Raw genomic sequence first — 18,277 nt, forward strand, 5'->3', positions numbered from 1 at the left:
TAAGAAGTGCATTTACTGAAGCTGATTCAACCTAAGCAAACACTCACACTTGAGGTCTTGAATTGCTGTGTTAAAATTCCAACCACCCAAAGCTTGGGAGATGTGAGGAAACTAAGCAGATGCAGGGGCCACATGTGTGTGTACTGGGGGACTGGTGAGCTGAGCTCTCAGTGGGCAGTTAACATCAACACCCAGCCATGAGAGTGAGCCTTTTTGGACATTCAGCCCAACTGAGCTTTCAGAGAACTGCAGCCCTGGCAACATTTGACAACAACTGCATGAGAGACCCTAAGCAGGATCTACCCAGCTGAGCCCTTCCCCAAACTCCTGTCAGACAAAAGCATGAGCAAAATAAAATGAATGTTGTTTTATATTAGTAGGTTTTGGGAGATGTGCTATGTAGCAAAAGTTAGATTTTGTTACCTAGAAGTAGGGTGCTACCAGGACCAGTGAGCACTGAAGTGGCATCAGTGAAGGCTTTAAGGAGAGCGAGTGAAGCATTACTGGGGGCTGGAAGATAGAAGTCCTTGGATATGCAGTGGTGGGAAGCTTCTGTCACTGCAGAAGACAGAACTGCACCTAGTGAACTGATTGATCTGGATATGGATATTTCTAGGCTAAACGTTCAAAGTGACAGCTAAGGTCTTCTAGCTGCTATCATAAAAATAAAGAGATATGAATTAAAATAGAAATTATTCCATTTTCAAGGAGTATGTAGGACAAATAAAAATTGTCCTTGCTTTGCTAGGTTTAAAAATAAAACAAAAAAATAAAATAAAATCAATTCTCATCCCTAGTCTCTCCCAAAGGAAGACTCTCAAAAGTTAAAAAAAAAAAAAAAAAAAGAGCCTCAGGGCAAAGAGCAAATTCAGAGTGCTGTCTGGAAATATGATCTTTTACGGTAAATATGAAGCAAGATGTATAACTATAAAATCCTTTCTTCAGACATAGAAAGATTTCAGGTAATTTCTCAGAGAATCTTTCAAAAGCCTTGTATGGATTTTTAGGATGTGCCTCACAGATCCTCTATTCCCAATTGAACAACAGCCCTTCTAAGCACCTTAAGCAGTCTCATAGGGAACCCAAAGTAGAGATCTACTCTGAGGTCAAATTTTCAGTTCTTGTACAGGGACACACTGCTCAAGACTGAATATTTTAAGCAAAATGCAAAGTATCATACTATTATATAAGCCAAAACCAAACCAAGTTTCAAATGAGGATTTTTTTTTTTTTTTTAGGAGTTTACCTCAACAGACTCCAAAACATAACATTCTATCTGGAAGGGGAAGTGTGTGCATGGGCACTGTGATTTTGCCTGACCAAAGGCCCCTACCAAGCTGCATTTGTTGACATAGAGTCCCTCAGGGGCAGGACATCTACTGTTGGATCTGTTATCAGCAAGCTTTGGAACTACCATCAGAAGCTGCTAAGCTCTTAACCATACAACTAGCTTACATTCTCAGGCAGTCCAATTTTAGGGAACAGACAGTGGGACTGTGAGTTTGAAAAGAGCATCCTGTGTGGTGATAGTGGCAGGTATCAGAGGCAGAGATGTGAAAGAGATTAAAAGAAAACTTACAAGCTTGGCAGTAGGAGGTACACATGATCTCAGTCCCGCCAGAGCTTCACCTCTGTGACCAAATACTTGACAGTGTTGACAAGTGAACTTGCAAACGTTGAAAGTTGCAGAGACTCGAACATCTGCTCCCCTACCATGCACCAACAAGACAGAGAATTCTCTGGAAATGTGTTAATACTCGAGAGTCTTTTGCAATGAGCTGTATGACAAAGTGCTATTGAACAGTTTGAAAACTCAGATTCAGTCAAAGCATGTTATTACAAGAGCAACATGCAGTAAGGTGTTATTGGAGACGCATTAGAATGGAAGATCTAAATTCTCCCTGTTAGCAAAGATTGACTCTAGCAGAAAGGTGACAGATGCTGTTTTTATGAAACCCAACCAAATGACAGACTTGAACTGGAGGCCTCCGTGGAGACATGGGGAGTTACAGCTGATGATGCTGGTATGACAGCCTTCCCAGTAAAATCAACTTCCCTACAAGTAAGGTCCCAAGGAGTGGTCTCCAACTTCCAGTTCTGGTCTGAAACTCAGAAAACCTGATGAGAGACTGTGTCATTTAACTTAATGTATGAAGTCTGAGCTCAGAAAGCTGGGACCATCTACTTTTAACCTAGGAGTTACTCATTTACCTGGTGCATTTTCAATACCTAGAGCTGGCAGGTGAAATTATCTTTCTCCCTCCTTTTAAATATTTGCTTACAGGAAAGATGGGTATTTCCAAGTAAACAACACTTGCTATAGGAGACTTTCCTTGAGCCACCCAGAAACTAACAGCAGAAAACAAGGAGGAACCAAGGAGAAAACTAATCCCTACAAGCAAAATTGCCCAGTAGATATTCTGGCTCCTCCTTCTTATAGGAGGCAGAGATTTATGCACGTGAGGGCTGAAAAGAGCAGAAACTGATGTTCCTTCCTTGTACGCAGGAATCATTAACCTGAAAGTCAGCCTTGATTCTGATAGTGGAAAGGATGACAGAGGGTGCTAGTGGAAATTTTTTTTTTTCAGACCCATATTCTCTAAAGCTGTGATCTTCAGGCTGCAGGGACAACTGTATGACACCCAGAAAGCCACATGCCACAGAAATGTCTGCCGGTGCAGGAAGACTTCCTGGTTAGGCCTGGGCAGTGGCGGTGTTGGCGTGAGTGACTAGCGCTGTGTAAGTGAGTGTGAGAAAACTTCCTAGTATCCAAGTGACAGGGCAGAGTCAAAAATAAGTAGCTCAGGTGCCAACTCAAATCCTCAAAGGAAAAAAAAAAGGAGTTATTTGGGCTCACAGAAGAGTTTGAATCTTGGGAGCCAAAAGTGAATTCAGTCTTGTCTTTTTATCTATACCCCAGGATGCGGTATTGGATGCTACTGTGCACCACCAACGTTTGCTTCTAGAACCAACTTACCTACATTGATTGGAATTTTGGATGCTGACCATTCACAGCTGCATTCTTTAGGCATTGCCCCTGGCTCAAGAAAGCTGCCTCACCCACAATGCTGCCCTCTTCCTGGGCTGCAGCACACATTCAGCGTCTGGGTCCTGCAGGGTACAAAGGCTTGTCCTGCTTACTTCATTTCAAGACGTCTCTAAAGGGCCATTCCGCCTTCACAAGTGGATTTGTGGAATCCACTGAGGCTGTACTTGTCATTCACAAAGCACCTTCCCTTTTCACATGTCCTTGATTAGTGATAATCCTCATAACCAATGAAATATTTTGCTGCTAAAACTCAAGTGTCAAGACACTTGACTACATGCTAGGAAAAGCAAAATTATGAACAGGTTTCTGACTTCAAAGATTTTAACTTTCAGAAATGATCAATGACTACAAAGTATCTCACAAGGCTGTATGGCCTAAGTGTGAAGGTACTGAGTCATTCAGTCATCAAACTTTAAACACCTGGAGGTACTTTGTACAGCTGCGTGGAGGTCGTTAAGCAGTGGGCCCTGCCGCTAAGGATTTCAGTGGGTTCTGGGGAAGAAAGTTGATGTATTTATTGGCTGCACTGGATCTTTATTGCTGTGCGCGGACTTTCTCTAGTTGTGGAGAGCAGGGGCCACCCTCTAGTTGCTTCTCATTGCACCGGCTTCTCTGTTGCAGGGCAGGGGCTTTAGGGCATGCGGGCTTCAGTAGCGCTGCACATGTGCTCAGGAGCTGTGGCTCACGGCTCCAGAGCGCAGGCGTAGTTGTGGGGCATTGGCTTAAGCCGTTCAGGTGGCATGTAGGATCTTCCCCAAGCAGGGATGAAACCCCTGCATCGCAAGGCTGATGCTTAACCACTGGACCACCAGGCTGGTGCTTCCCTCCTGCCCCCTCATGCCCTAGCCCTTTGTGAAATAATTAATTACCTTTTCTGATTCAACTCAAGTTCTTTTTCTGCAGTGAGGATGTACATAAACAAATCGAGCCTCCATGAGGAAACTTACCAGAGAAACTACAGGGAGGCTCCATTGTTGAAGGAATAGCGTAAAGGCAGGGAATGGAAGGGCGGTTCCTCACAATTGTTCCTAATAGCAGCAAAAGAGGGTATTTAACAAGAAATGAGAGTCGAAAGTGAGAAGAAGCCTGAAGCAAAGGTAAGGAATTCTGGTTTTGTTTAGTCAGAAGTTTAAAGGTTGTTTCTAGTTTATCTCCTATACTTATTTTAAACTGTATTGTCTAGTTCAGTCTCTGTTTCATGTCCTGCCTTGTTTATTGACAGTATCATGATCACATTCTAGACATCTTCATTTTATGAGTCATCTTCATTCCACTTAATTTGTCTCCATCCTTGGCCGTGTTTGTCATCTTGTTTTAAGAAATAATAAGCTGTTGTTGTTTTAAACTACTTGGTTTTGGGGTGGTTTGTTACACCACAGTAGACGACTGATACATAATTTGGACTCTTGCCCAAAAGCTTTGCTCAGGGTGACCTTGAAAGACAGCAGTGAGAGATAGTCTCGCCATTAGCAGAGGATTGTGTGTGTGGGTGATTATCTGCTTTGTGTCAGAAGAGAAGTAGATTGTAAGATTACTCATGGGCTCATTAGCAATGACATGGTTTGCCTAGTTGTTCAGGAGCTTGGAAGGATAAAGAGTGAGAAAAAGAGGTTTGAAGAAGAGGCATGTGAATTGACATATAAACATAGACACGAAGTGTGAATGTCTTTGTTTCTTATCAAAGTGTCCACCAGAGGGGACTTCCATGGGATCCAGTGACTAAGACTCCATGTTCCCAATGCAAGGGGCCCAGGTTCAATCCCTGGTCAAGGAACTGGATCCCACCTGTCACAACTAAGAGTTTGAATGCAACCAATTAAATATCCCACGAGCTGCAACTAAGAGACCGGGAACAGCAAATAAATTAATTAATATTTTTAATGCCTACAGAGAGAAACCACTGCAGAAGCGATACTAAATAACCATGTAGTAGAACTTAGCCACTCTTTGTTGAAAGTCACTGCAGTGTTGCACAGAGGGTTTATACAGGAGAAGCTACAGAGACAGGCTACATAGCATGAGCCCAGCAACATGTACCACCACTCACCAGGGCAGACCAATCATTTAACCAGCCAGCAGCAAGACTAATCCTTCCCTCTAGTATGGCCCCATGCCTTAAGGGGACCAACTAGACAAAGCTGGTTACACTGTGTCCGTGAAATTTCGAGAGGAAGAAATTTAGTTTGATGTTCTCTATGTGATTGCCTTCCTGCTCATTAGGCTCATTGGCTGCACCGTTATCCAAGAGCAAACAAAATGTTTGATATACCAATATGTGATCCTGCGTAAATTGCATTGGACCAAGCAGTGCACTTTAAAGCAAATGAGGTGTGACAGTAGGCACCTAACCATGAGATCCACTGGTCTATCGCATTTTACCACTCTGATTCAGCCAGCCTGATAGAGTGATAGAATGGCTTTTTGAAGGTATACACCAAAGGTGGGAAGTTGGAAATCATACTGTGCAAGAATGTGGTATATACCTTCACCCTCCAGAATAAATAACACACGCTATATCATCAACTGTTATGTGATACTGTGTTCCCCAAGGGAAATACATGGGTCTGGGAACTACGGGTTACAAGAAGGGTCTGTGCTTGTTATCACTTCCAGTGACCCATTTGGGAAAATTGTTCTTCCCATCCCCACAGTCCTGTAAGGTTTTAATGGACTTGATTCCCAGGGGAATTGCTGGGAATTCTCCACAGGAGTCCCATTAAACTTCAGCTATGACTGTCACATGGTTACTTTTGGTCCTTTGTGCCAGTAAGCAAAAAAGGGATCGACAGTTCTGGCAGGGGTACCTGACTCTGACAAAGAGTCAGACACAACCGAGCACGTGAACAGAAACAATAATTAGAAGGTAGGACTGCTGTTACATATTACATAATGTCATCGTTTAGTTGCTCAGTCGTGTCCAACTCTTGCAACACCATGGACTGTAGCCTGCCATGTGCCTCTGTCCATGGGATTTCCCAGGCAAGAATACTGGAGCGTGTGGCTATTTCCTTCTCCAGGGGATCTTCCCAACCCAGGGATCAAACCCACACCTCCTGCATTGCAGGCAGATTCTTTACCATCTGATCCACCAGGGAAGCCATAAGTTACATAGTAGGATCAGGGAAAAGTAGATTTGGCACCCAAGTGATCTGCTTAGGAAAGGAGGTGAAGGGAACTGGGCTCTTGGTATTCCTCTAACCAATTTTAATGGTAAATGCGCTTGTGCAGAAGCCGTATCCTGAAAAGGGCACAGCAACTATGAGCCCAGATCCCCCAGATCTGGGGGGGACTGGGGGGGTCTGGAATGGGTCATCCCACCAGGTAAGTGCTGGAGACCGGCTGATTACCCAGTGGCAGTCAAGGGTGGGTGGATTCTAGTATATGAGGTTAAGAGATGAGGGAGACTATAAATATCAGGTATGGTCTTGAATATAGTCGTAGGGTTAGGGCAGGGGAAGAGGGAGAAAGGGAAAAGAAGGCTGACACTGTAGTTTGTCCCACTAAACTTCTAAAAGTTTTCCCTGGAAAGGAGGTGAATGGTATTCCTTGTTGAGGGAATATACGACATGAAGCAAGTAGAACTAAATGACATGGGAAGGATTGTAGTGGATGCGTTTGGACACCTAGATGCCCCTTCCTGGTCAAGGCTTCATGATCCCCTATGCTGTGGCTGCTGGTTACTTACAGGTGCCTCCAGCTCTGAGAATTGCCCTCAGCTGAAGGAAACTCCCTTGCTCAAGTCTCTGTTCCCCAGTTCCTGGGGGCAGCCATATACGATGATTGATTGTTGTGGGGCCACATTCCTTAATGTGGGACATTCTAATTCCATTGTAGGATCATCTTAGCCTTGAGGGAACTCTGTGGCAGTGGCTAAGGCTGCTGTTTGAACCATTTCAAATCCTACCTCTGCACAATTCACTTCCCTTGCAAAGAGCACTTCTGTTTTCAAGAGCACTGCTGCTAAACCTCCTGCATGCAAATTCTGGGGGAATTTTCCTTAGGAGATTGCTGTGTATTTATAAACCTAACTTCCTAAGAAAGGCGGGTTCTGATACCTCCTTTATTCTGATAACCTCCCTAAGGGGTTTTATGCCCTCGAGTGCTGAGGGCAGGAGATCCTTATATTCTACACAAAATAAGAATTCAAAATTCACAGAAAGCAGTTTCATAGAGAGGGAACAAAGACTGCATGAGAAAGTAAACGAAAGGTGAGGAGACCTGGTAAACATGGGAGTAGATTTCTTGTTGAAACTGGTGAAGGGAAGTTTTGTTTTGTGAAGGAAAGATTGAGTTTTGCATCCAGGTGGACAAGGAGGGAAGAGTGTAGTATCTGTGGTCCCTCCTTGGGATTTCTACAGGTGTTTGAAACTGGAAGACTTCCCTGGTGGCTCAGAGGGTAAAGTGTCTGCCTGCAATGCAGGAGACCAGGGTTCAGCCCCTGGGCCAGGAAGATCCCCTGGAGAAGGCAATGGCAACCCACTCCAGTACTCTTGCCTAGAAAATTCTATGGATGGAGGAGCCTGGTTGGCTACAATCCACGGGGTTGCCAAGAGTCGGACACAACTGAGCAACTTCACTTTACTTTGGAACTTTGAGGGGCAGAAAAATCCATGGCACATATCAGATTATAAAATAATACACTAGGTGTATCAAGTTGTATTCTTTAGAGTTGAATTTTTTTTCACCCTAGTATCTCTTCCTAAATATATGCAAAAAATCATTTGGTGCTATTATTATTGTGATTTATCAGCATTGGGGTCATATTGACTTTGCTTTCTCTCACAGGGTACATCTAATATGTCTAGAAGTCTCAGTGACTCTACCTTCAAAATATATACAAAATTCAGGAAGTTCCTCAGACAAAAAGAATTATGAGACCAAGCATAAACCTGTATCCACATCAAGAAGTGAAGAGTATGGGAAATGGACTAAGGCAAGGTAGTATAAAGTTTTTCTCATTTTAATTCCTCTAAGAGATAGCTGTCTGTTTTTTAACAGGGTATAGTTGCTTTACAATGCTGTGTTAGTTTCTACTATACAATAACACGAATCAGATATATGTATGCATATATCCCCTTCTTGTTTCTTGAGTTAGGATTGTATTGCTGTAAATTTCCCTATTAGAACTGCTTTTGTTGCCTCCCATAGGTTTTGGGTCACTGTGTTTTCATTGTCATTTGTTTCTGTGTATTTTTTTTTTTCCTCTTTGATTTCTTCAGTGATCTCTTGGTTATTTAGTAGTGTATTGTTTGTGATTTTTTACAGTTTTTTTTTTTCTGTAATTGATTTCTAATCTCATAGTGTTGTGGTTGGAAAAGATGCTTGATTCAATTTCAAATTTCTTAGATTTGCCAAGGCTTGATTTGTGACTCAAGATGTGATCCATCCTGGAGAATGTTCTTGTGCACTTGAAAAGTGTATTCTGCTGTTTTCAGATAGAATGTCCTATAAATGTCAATTAAGTCTATCTGGTTTATTGTGTCATGTTAAAGCTTATGTTTCTTTATTAATTTTTTCTCTAGATGATGTGTCCATTGGTATAAGTAGGGTATTAAAGTCCCCCACTATTATTGTGTTGCTGTTGATTTCTGCTTTCATGGCTATTAGCACTTGCTCTATGTATTGAGGTGCTGCTATGTTGGTTACATAGATATTTTAAATTGTTATGTCTTCTTCATGGATTGATCCCTTGATCATTATGTAGTGTCCTTCCTTGTCTCTTGTAATAGTCCTTATTCTAAGGTCTATTTTTATATGATATGAGTATTGCTACTCTAGCTTTCTTTTGATTTCCATTTGCAAGGAATATCTTTCTCCATCCCCTCACCTTCAGTCTGTGTGTGTCCCAAGGTCTGAGGTGGCTCTCTTGTAGACAGCATATACGCGGGTCTTGTTTTTGTATCCACTCTGTGTCTTTTGGCTTCCATTAGCTCTCTGACCTCATCTCTTGGTTCTAACCCTTCACTCATTCCATTCAGCCACACAGTCTCCTTCCTTGCTTTAAGCTTATCAAACACATTCCCGCTTTGTGCCTATTCACTGACTGACCCTCTGTCCAGAACAGTCTTTCCTCTGAAAGTCACTTGGTTAACTCCTTCGCCTCCTTTAAAGCTTTGCTTCAATATGCTTTTCTCAGTGAGGGCTATCCTGACCATCCCCTTTAAAATAACCACTTGCCTCTATCATTCCCATACCTGCAAACTTGCTGTATTTTTTCAATATAGCTTTTATCACTTTCTATTAGATCATGTTTATCATGTGTCCTCCCACTAGAATATAGGCTCCTGGAAGACAGTGATTTTTGTTTCATCCTGGTGTTCTGTGTTTTGTTTTGTTTTTCCTGGTATATCACAAACACCCAGAACAGGACATAATGTGCCAGTCACTAAATATGTATTCACAGTATTGAGGGAAGGAGATGTGGGGTGGGGGGAGATGAACACAGTGAGGTGGGAAGGGGAGGGGAGAAGATCAAAGAGAAGAAAAATTTTTGCAATATAATTTTGCTAACATTTAATGATAGATACTGTATTTGAAGTTTTGTTGCAGTGGACACCATACTTCTTCTTATAGAAGGTATGATTACTTAAAGAAATTCAGTACCCCCTTTTTTTTTAATATTTGTTTAGGTATGTGATGGAAGTTTCTGTTGCAATTTTCATATTTATTCCTAATTTTCCATAGTATTTCATAAATTTTCTGACCTAAGTCTAGCATTTATATGGGGATGGAGTTTGCCCCATGTGTGTCTCCATGTTCTAAAAGTTACCTGTCAATGTACACATGCATATTTAGTCTCAGGAAGGGATCTATATTCTGAAAGGGGTTTGTGTCTCAAAGTTTAAAATGTTCATTAGCTGTTCATAAGACAATTTAGAGATTAAGATGGTGAGCCTTAGAATCAGACTGTTTGTGACTCCTGGTTCTGCCTTTTACTAGCTGTGTAGTTTTGAGCATGTGATTTAGCATTCTGAGCCTTTGTTCCCTTTAGAAAATGGGTTGTTAAAACTAACCTTGTTGGTTCTTTGTAAGTACAAAAGAGATGATACATGTACAAGGCATGGCAGAGTACTAAAGTGACAGTTATTACAATGACTAATATTTATAAAACCCCATTTAAAATTGATTATTTAAAACTCAAAATGGCATTTCTTTTTAAAATGTTATCTATACTGGATGAATTAATTCCCAGACTATATTAGAAAACAGATAGAAAGTTAATATAAATTACATTCTACACCTAGATTGACTATATAAAATTGTTTTCATAAAAAAGAATTGATCTCCATAGAGGTTGGGGAAGTATCTCTCTTCATTTACTTACTCATTCACTGAACTTACTCATTCATGGTTTTCCATCACCTTCTTTTTGCCAGGTACTAGGTGTATATAGGGGGCTTCCAGATGGTGCTAGTAGTAAAAAACCCACCTGCCAAAGCAGGCAGACGTAAAAGATGCAGGTTGGATTCCTGCATGAGGAAGATCCTCTGGAGGAGGAAATGGCAACCCACTCCAGTGTTCTTGCCTGGAGAATCCCAAAACAGAGGGGCCTGGCAGGGTTCAGTCCACAGGGCACAAAGAGTCGAACATGACTAAAGCAACTTAATATGTATGCATTATGGAATCTAGGTTCTGAAGTTCATGGTTCTTCTTAGATTTTAATTGGAGCTACACTTTGTTCTTGAAACTCCTCCAGAGTTTTCCATTTCTTAAGATCCCATTTCTTAAGGTTTGCCCACAAATTGGTTTAGTTATTAAACCTAGCAAAAATGATTGACTTTGAGACAAGATTAGGTTTTGATTTCCTTAAAAGGGCCAAATTGGCAGTTTTTCATTGGCTTCACTTTCCAGACAATAATAAACTAGCATACTATTTAAGTCTGCCTCAAAAATGGAATGCCATATACAAGTATGTGTTTATCAGTGTGGGAAGGGATTTTGCTTATTCTTACAGTCTCAATCCAGTTGAAACTGTATTAGAATGCTGTTGGGATGCCCATCAGCATTTCATAATCTCTCAGCCACCTCATGTTTTTCTGTCTAAAGCATAGCACACTTTCTTCTTTCAGATTTTGAAATTTTAATTCTGAATCACTTCACTGGCTCCATGAAGAAGTTGAACAAAGCTGTATTCAGCTTTTCATTATCTTTCAATTAATTATGATCCTCCAAACACGTTAAGCGTGAGAATTTAAATTGTCAAATTTGCCTTCTGGGATGCTTTTCTTTCACAAATTAGTGTTTCTCTGAAGCATCCCATAAAAATAATGATACTGACATTCTCAACAAACAAAGCAGCTGCTGTTCTTTCAACAGTTCTCTTTGAGCTAGGAGATATAATTTTACATCCATAATTACATCACAGGCCCTATTTAAAAAAATATTTAAAAACTGGCGTCTGTGTCCTGCAGATGATGAAACTTAGGCGCCCTTGTTGAAGTGTATATACTTTGCCAATGATTTTTTTTTTTAATTCACAGAAACTTGGTTGGCCAGATGTAAATAATGAATTTTTAGGCAGCTACTAATTTTTTTGTCTTTCAAAGCAATTCTTTGGAAATGGAAGCCATGCCCCCCCTGTGCTGCTTGTCCATTCTCTATTATCTGCTGCCATAACTATCATTGATAACGTGTGAACAGAGCTTCATCTCCATATAACATTTGGAAAATCGACAGATAGTATTCACTCACTAGATTCTTTTGTCTGTGTATGCAAAGCTCTATGCTGTGTATTACACAGGTAGAAAATATAGACATGGCATCTATTCTCAAGGAGTTTATAAGCAAATAAGGGAGAAGAGACATTGATATGAATATCTATGTCGTTAAGGAAGAAATGTCCCCTTAAAGATCCATTTTATTTTAACATAGAAAACGGAAGTACAATCCAAGGTAATGTTTAAGAGGCTCACAAAAGAAGTAATCCTTGATCTTTTTTGCTACTATTTTATTTCATTTAGTCCTGTTCCCATTTCCTGCACTCCTCCTCCCTCTCCTGCATCTCCCATGAATAAACGTAGGCACCAAGCCTCAAGATTTACTTTTCTCGTGGAATATGCTTCACTTAGGTGCTTTGTCTGAGGCTCTTTCTGCACTTATCATACAATAAGTTATCCAGCTCAAATACAGAGTATATGCCTTATTCCTCTCAAAGTGTCATGTATGCTTGATCTCATTTAGTATTAATAGCAGGACATCAGTAGAGATTGATGTATTTACTAAAAGAGGCAACTGAGAGACACATAGACTCTTATCTAGTATTTCACATATGCCATTACTTTTGAGGCTGACATTAGACTATGGTTTCTGGAAGCTCTGCCCAAAGGAATTCTTTGTTAGATTTTGATGTAGTTTACAATGATAATTAGCAATCTGTAGTAATCTAGGATAGCTAACCTTACCACAGAAGGCCCCTCCACCGTACCAGAGACCAAAAAGTTTAGGGATACAAGGCATCAGGATATGGCCACTCTGTGTGACCCAGTTATTCAGGGTGAGTAAGTAATGGTTGGATGCCCTCAGGACCCTGTTCCCAGCCATGAGTTAGGAACACAGAACTGATATTGGAGAAGCCAATAGTGTATACAATTTGTCCTTTTATCTAGGTTCCAGTTCTTCTTTCCTTATGTCTTTTTTTTTTTTTGGTCTCACAGATTATGTGACTTTCCCCAAGTAGTTAACTGACAAAGTACACTTTGGCTTCCAATTCTGAGCCTCACTTCCACTTCAGATATCATCTTTCTTTTCTGTTTTCCCATGCTCAGACAGTCCATTATTCCCTCCTGATGCTTCACCACACTGCAGGCCCTTAGAAAAACAAGCTGGGTCAGTGCTGACAGAGAAAGAATATTAAATGCTACAGCACAAGCTGCTCTTTCAGACTTTGTTTACTTTTCACATCCTGTGTTCACCTCTGACTGTGAAGGGCAACCATGTCATCAACCAAAAATAATATGTCAAGCTCTAGCCATGTTCCAGGAACTGTCTAATACATCATCTCTTTAATGTCTAGAGAAAATACCTACTGAATCATTGGGACATCCTTTTCCCTTGATATGTTTCTCCAATCTGTGTAGCTTTATACTTTTCAATAGAGAAATCTCTACTTAAGATAATAAAATGGAAAAGATAAATTTCAAACAACCTTGCATATTCATAAAACGTAAGTATTCATAAAACAGCCAAGATATTAGATGTTAATACCTTTCATGGACTCACACAATGAAATTTTCTTCAAAGCACCCTAAAGAACAATAGTGAACAAGATCCTAAATTTTCAACTAAGCCTTAAATGAATACACATATTCAAGGCAAGAGTAGGTAAAAGGGTGTTTTCATAAAATTCCAAGTCCCAGTCAATTATATTAATACCAAAGCTTTCATAGTAAAGGAGTTCTTATTCAGCATAAGTTTTCATTAAAAAAAAAAACAACCTGGATAACAAATAAAACAAGCAATAACACCATGCCTTATTTACCTCCAAAGTTATAGTTGTAGATGACTCCCCATAAGCCAGTAAGTTATTTCCAAGTCAAGTTTGTTCTTGTAGATGTCACTACAGCAGATGATTCTTCATTACAGTGAATCCAGAAGTAATCCAAAATTCTACATTAAACAGCAAAACAAAAAGTCAAAGTTGAGAGGAGCGTCTTTGGTTCTTAAACTTTTTCAGTTTGTGCTACGAGGCTAATTTTTTTTAAATTAAGAGTAGATTCATCTACATGGCAGTGTTGGCAGTAAATTCTCAGAGAAAAAGATCAAAATTCCCTGAATCCTTTAGTTTTTATTCTTTTTAAATATTCCCTCTAACCAATTGAGTTATTCCATATTGAATAATCTGGTTCTTTTGTAACATACATGACATTGGCATTTATCTGTGAAATGTTTCCAAGAATAGAGTTGGCCTTTCCTCCTTAAAGTAGTTATCTCTTCAGGATTCCAGTAGGCCAAACTCAAGATTTCCCACATCCCTAAATGCCACTCTGTTACCACCTCTTGGATATAGCTTGCTAAACTTTCTGCCAAGATTCGCTCAGGAAGTTTGAGAAGAGATAAAAACTTTGAGAAGGGCAAAAGACAAAGAAAAAGTCACTGAAAACACAAATGTTTCAGCCACTCCTTTTCAGTTATAACAGATGTGCTGATGTTATTCCCATTATCAGTGTTTCCTTTGGTTACAATTTAAAACTGTGATGATCCACAGGGCAAGAACAGTGTTGATGGGTTTCTATTAATCCAGTCCTTTGTGCTGTGCTAACATTGGCACTTAATACATACTTTTAGATAATACCCACTATAATTGAATGGAGTCAAACACATGGTAAATTAGGAGGGAAATAAGCAAATTCCATTTAATTTGCTTTTCCAAATGCAGAAATTGAATTACAGAGTATGTATGAGTCATGACTACTCATGAACTCCAAGTCTCCCTTCTAAGATGTCCCCAGCTCAGAGCCACTTTGTGCTGAAAATATTTTTGCCTGGTCTTTTCAGAACTGCTTCCACACAACGCCTTTGTCAGTGGAGTGTGCTGCCAGTACGTTGCTGTTTCCTGCCGTGACCACTCTGGTTACTCTTCACTCTCTTTCTTCTCTTTAATTCATCCTTGCCGTCTCTAGAGAACGCAGTTAATAACCTTAAAGTATCTAATGTGTCCCATCTTTGAGCACTAACAGTCTTGTCTATACAACATAATATAGTAATTGTATACAACGTTCTACTTCACTTGTGTGGACTTAATCTCCCCTTTAGATAAAAAGTGTTTTAAGGCAGAGTCTACATCTTATCGTTTTTATTATCCCCTCAGTGCTTGTCCCCGGAGAAGGCAATGGCAGCCCACTCCAGTACTCTTGCCTGGAAAATCCCATGGACAGAGGAGCCTCGTAGGATGCAGTCCATGGGGTCGTGAAGAGTCAGACACGACTGAAGCGACTTAGCAGCAGCAGCAGCAGTGATTGTCCCAGTGATGGACACGTAGGAAAACAAATACATCTCCCAAGTTCCCATACCCTGCAGCGCTCTGGACCTCCCTAGCATGATGCCGTCCTGTGTTTGGATGCTCTAGACAGTTCATCTCTGATATGCTCTTCCTTGCTACATGGCAGAACACCCTGTCCTCAGAGCCCAAGTTGATACCATAATTATGGGGTTTTACCAACAGCCAACCAAAGACAGGGCCCTGCCTCTCCAAACTGTGCTGAACAAGGATCATGGCAAATCAATGTTCAAAAGATCTGGAGACATACAGAGGTTTTGAAATCCCTAAAATTACATAAAAGTTAACTAAAATTACATAAAGTAGATAGCCAAATATTCCAGCTGGGCATCTGGCTAGAATTAGTCCCCACTTTGAGCATTCAGCATGTTGTTTATACTAGCTCCTTTTGCTTCAGGGGGAGCTGTTATAGCAAGTGTTGATCAGAATATAGAAGATCGTGCTGCTTTTTAGAAGTATAAAGTGCTCTGCAGAAAACAGAACAGGTGAAATCTTATTTTTTTTTTAAAAAAAATGGAACTGCTATGTTTGACTGACTTAAGGATAAAGAACAGAACTCTGGAAATAATGAAGAAGACACCACATAGAGGGAAAAAGTGTTTTAAAGAACTCATGAATTGAGTGAATCAGAAAGAGAAGTAACTAAAAATGAATTGACAATGCTGGAGAAAACTTTGAATTTTTTTGGAAGCATTGTAATTCAAACATTAGTCAAACTACACACTGATCTTAACCTTTTCACAACTGGAAATGATGTTCAGATGTGTGAGCAGTGAAGCAGGGAGAGAGTGAGGGAAATAAAGAACTTTGTAAAAGATGATTTTTTTATGTAGTATTTGATTCGTAGTAAAATTATAATCTTCAAGAATCTCTGGAAGAAGACTGGTTGATTTATAAAATTGTATTTATTTTAATATTGAATTAGAGGATTATATTTATTCAAAAGCTTCACATTGCATCCAAGAGCATAGTTAGGACCAGGCTGTCCACGGATAGCTTTTTAAAGGAATTGGACTGATTTGTGATTTGCAATTATTGGTCTATCATGAACACTATTGAACTGTTTCATTGTTGGAGTAAAAAGTCTAGGTTCTTTATCTTAGTGTTTCATCTTACCACATTCATATACTTAGTAAATTCAACTATAGATTTATGGCAATAGAACTAGAATTTAATGAAGCAGGGTTTGCTGGTCATCAGATTTTGCTTCACTTGAGTCTATTAGATCTTGAATCTGTTAATTTAGTGTGTGTAAACTTGGATAACTTCTCAATGCATCATTTTCTCATCAATAAACTGAGTTGCTAATAATTTGTACCACACAGGATTGTTGTAAAGATTAAGTAAATGATAACATGCAAAGCAGTAAGTGTGAGTCAGCTTAAAAGCAGGTATTTGATTAATATTAGTTGTTTTTATTCCTGTGGTAGCACAGGTACCAAATCTTAAACTATGCTTATAGAAAATGTCTTAGGGAAATGTTTCAAAATCCAACAATCAGCACTAGAGAACCATTGTTCCCAGGATACTGTGACATATACATTATAGAAATTTACTTTGAGCTTTTAAAAAAAAATAGTAGTGGATTTCCAGGAATAAAAGTAGACATACTACAATGTTGATCATTATTGGGTAGTTTTCAAACTTTGTAATGTTTTGCTCATAATGTATTTCTGAGCAAATTATTTTTTTCCTGTGTGTTAGAGCTTGCCATGATTTAGGTCACTCTTCTCAAATAACACTTTAATGCTGTATATATGGATCTGGAACCACCAGCTTTATTGCCTTTCTCACAATACTTTTAGTGTATTCACCAAACAAGTTGGTATAAAATTCCAGTTATTTCTCTTAGATTATATTATTTTTTAACATTATTTGTAAGTTAAACATGCAAAAATTATATAATATTGGTAGAACGGAAAGGTGAAAAGAACATTAGACTGAGTTTTCATAGCTCTAGATTCTAGTCCTGACCTTGCCACTAATAAACCACATGCATTTGGGACTTCCCTGGTGGTCCACTGGTTAAGACTGCATGCTCCCAATGCAGGAAGCAGGAGTTCGATCCCTGGCTGGAAAACAGATCCTGTATGCCACATGGCTTGGCTAAAAAAGAGAGGGAAAAAAAACAACACATACATTTGGCAAATATATTTATAAAATAACATTAACAACCAACATTTACTCAGTTTTTAGTCTTTATGTGCCAGATACGCTATTAAGCTCTTTGCTTTATTCACTTATACAACTTCTTTACAACTTCTTACTGTTGTTAAGAAGGGTCTGAGGTTTTACCCTACTTAGAAGCTAATGAATGTGCCTGCCACAATTGCATCGTTGTTTGTGAAAGGTGAGACTCCTTGGTCAGAGACCAAGGTCCTTCTTTGGAGTTCTTTGAGGGCCAGGTAATGCCAACACATGCCATAGTTTATGTTAAAGGAGAGGAATCCTGAGATTAGGAAACCCAAATCTTTATCCTGAAGAGTAAGCATAACTCACTATTGCTCCACAGGGAGACATTAGCTTTATTTGCTGGACAGTAAGCAAACCTATTCATTGCTCTGGAGGCAGATGCTATCTGTCTTTCAAGGCTGTTATCCACATAAACAACTTGGAAAAAGTATTCAGAACAAAAGTAGTCAGCATTTCTGCCTGAAACAACAGGCAGAAACATGAGAAACCTATGGAGAATTGTCTACCAACACCCATGATATACCATAGATATATAGTAGATACTATAATTAAGACGCTAAGGAAGTGAGAGGCTAAGTAAATTTCCCCAAGACTTGTGCAGAACTGGATTCAAACCCAGTCAATTCCAAGAGCCTCGGATCTTCACCAGTATAATCAATTGATATTCTCTTGAATGTAAACACTTATTTAAATAAATAGCAAAATGCAAGTGTAAGTTCTTAGTGCCCTCATCCTGCACCTCACTTTACTCATCTCTAAAGTGGGCAAAGGGTGGTGGAGAGAGGGCTTGGCTTATAGGCTCTCTCTGAGAGACTTTTAGATTTACTATGTCATGATTCTAACATTTCTCTCTTAAAACGAAAAGACAGCATGTGTAAGTGGATGTGATGCAGACTAGAAACACAGAGAAGAAAACAAGAGCATCTATTTCATTGTTGGTGTACCTTTATAAATCTTTATCAGGATCTTTGCATGCCTTAATTAAGTTTTATGGGATTTGTTAGAAAAATGAGTGTTCAATTACTACTTAGGGTATTTCT

The 18,277-nt window shown here is 39.6% G+C and overlaps 1 long non-coding RNA gene across 2 annotated transcripts in view; it reads left to right on the plus strand.

The window, feature by feature from the left end:
* LOC133050928 (uncharacterized) overlaps positions 1-18,277 on the plus strand; it is a 136,771-nt gene that overhangs the window by 12,189 nt on the left and 106,305 nt on the right. Inside the window, exons 3-5 of one of the 2 annotated variants that reach the window (XR_009691728.1) lie at positions 2,921-4,146; positions 7,835-7,987; positions 15,442-16,309. This is a non-coding gene — a long non-coding RNA (uncharacterized LOC133050928). Of the gene's footprint in view, positions 1-2,920; positions 4,147-7,834; positions 7,988-15,441; positions 16,310-18,277 lie in introns of those variants that run through there. The other variant, XR_009691727.1, reaches the window with a different exon arrangement.

The sequence above is a fragment of the Dama dama genome, chromosome 33, assembly GCF_033118175.1.
Source record: "Dama dama isolate Ldn47 chromosome 33, ASM3311817v1, whole genome shotgun sequence".
NCBI classification, from domain to species: Eukaryota; Metazoa; Chordata; class Mammalia; order Artiodactyla; family Cervidae; genus Dama; species Dama dama.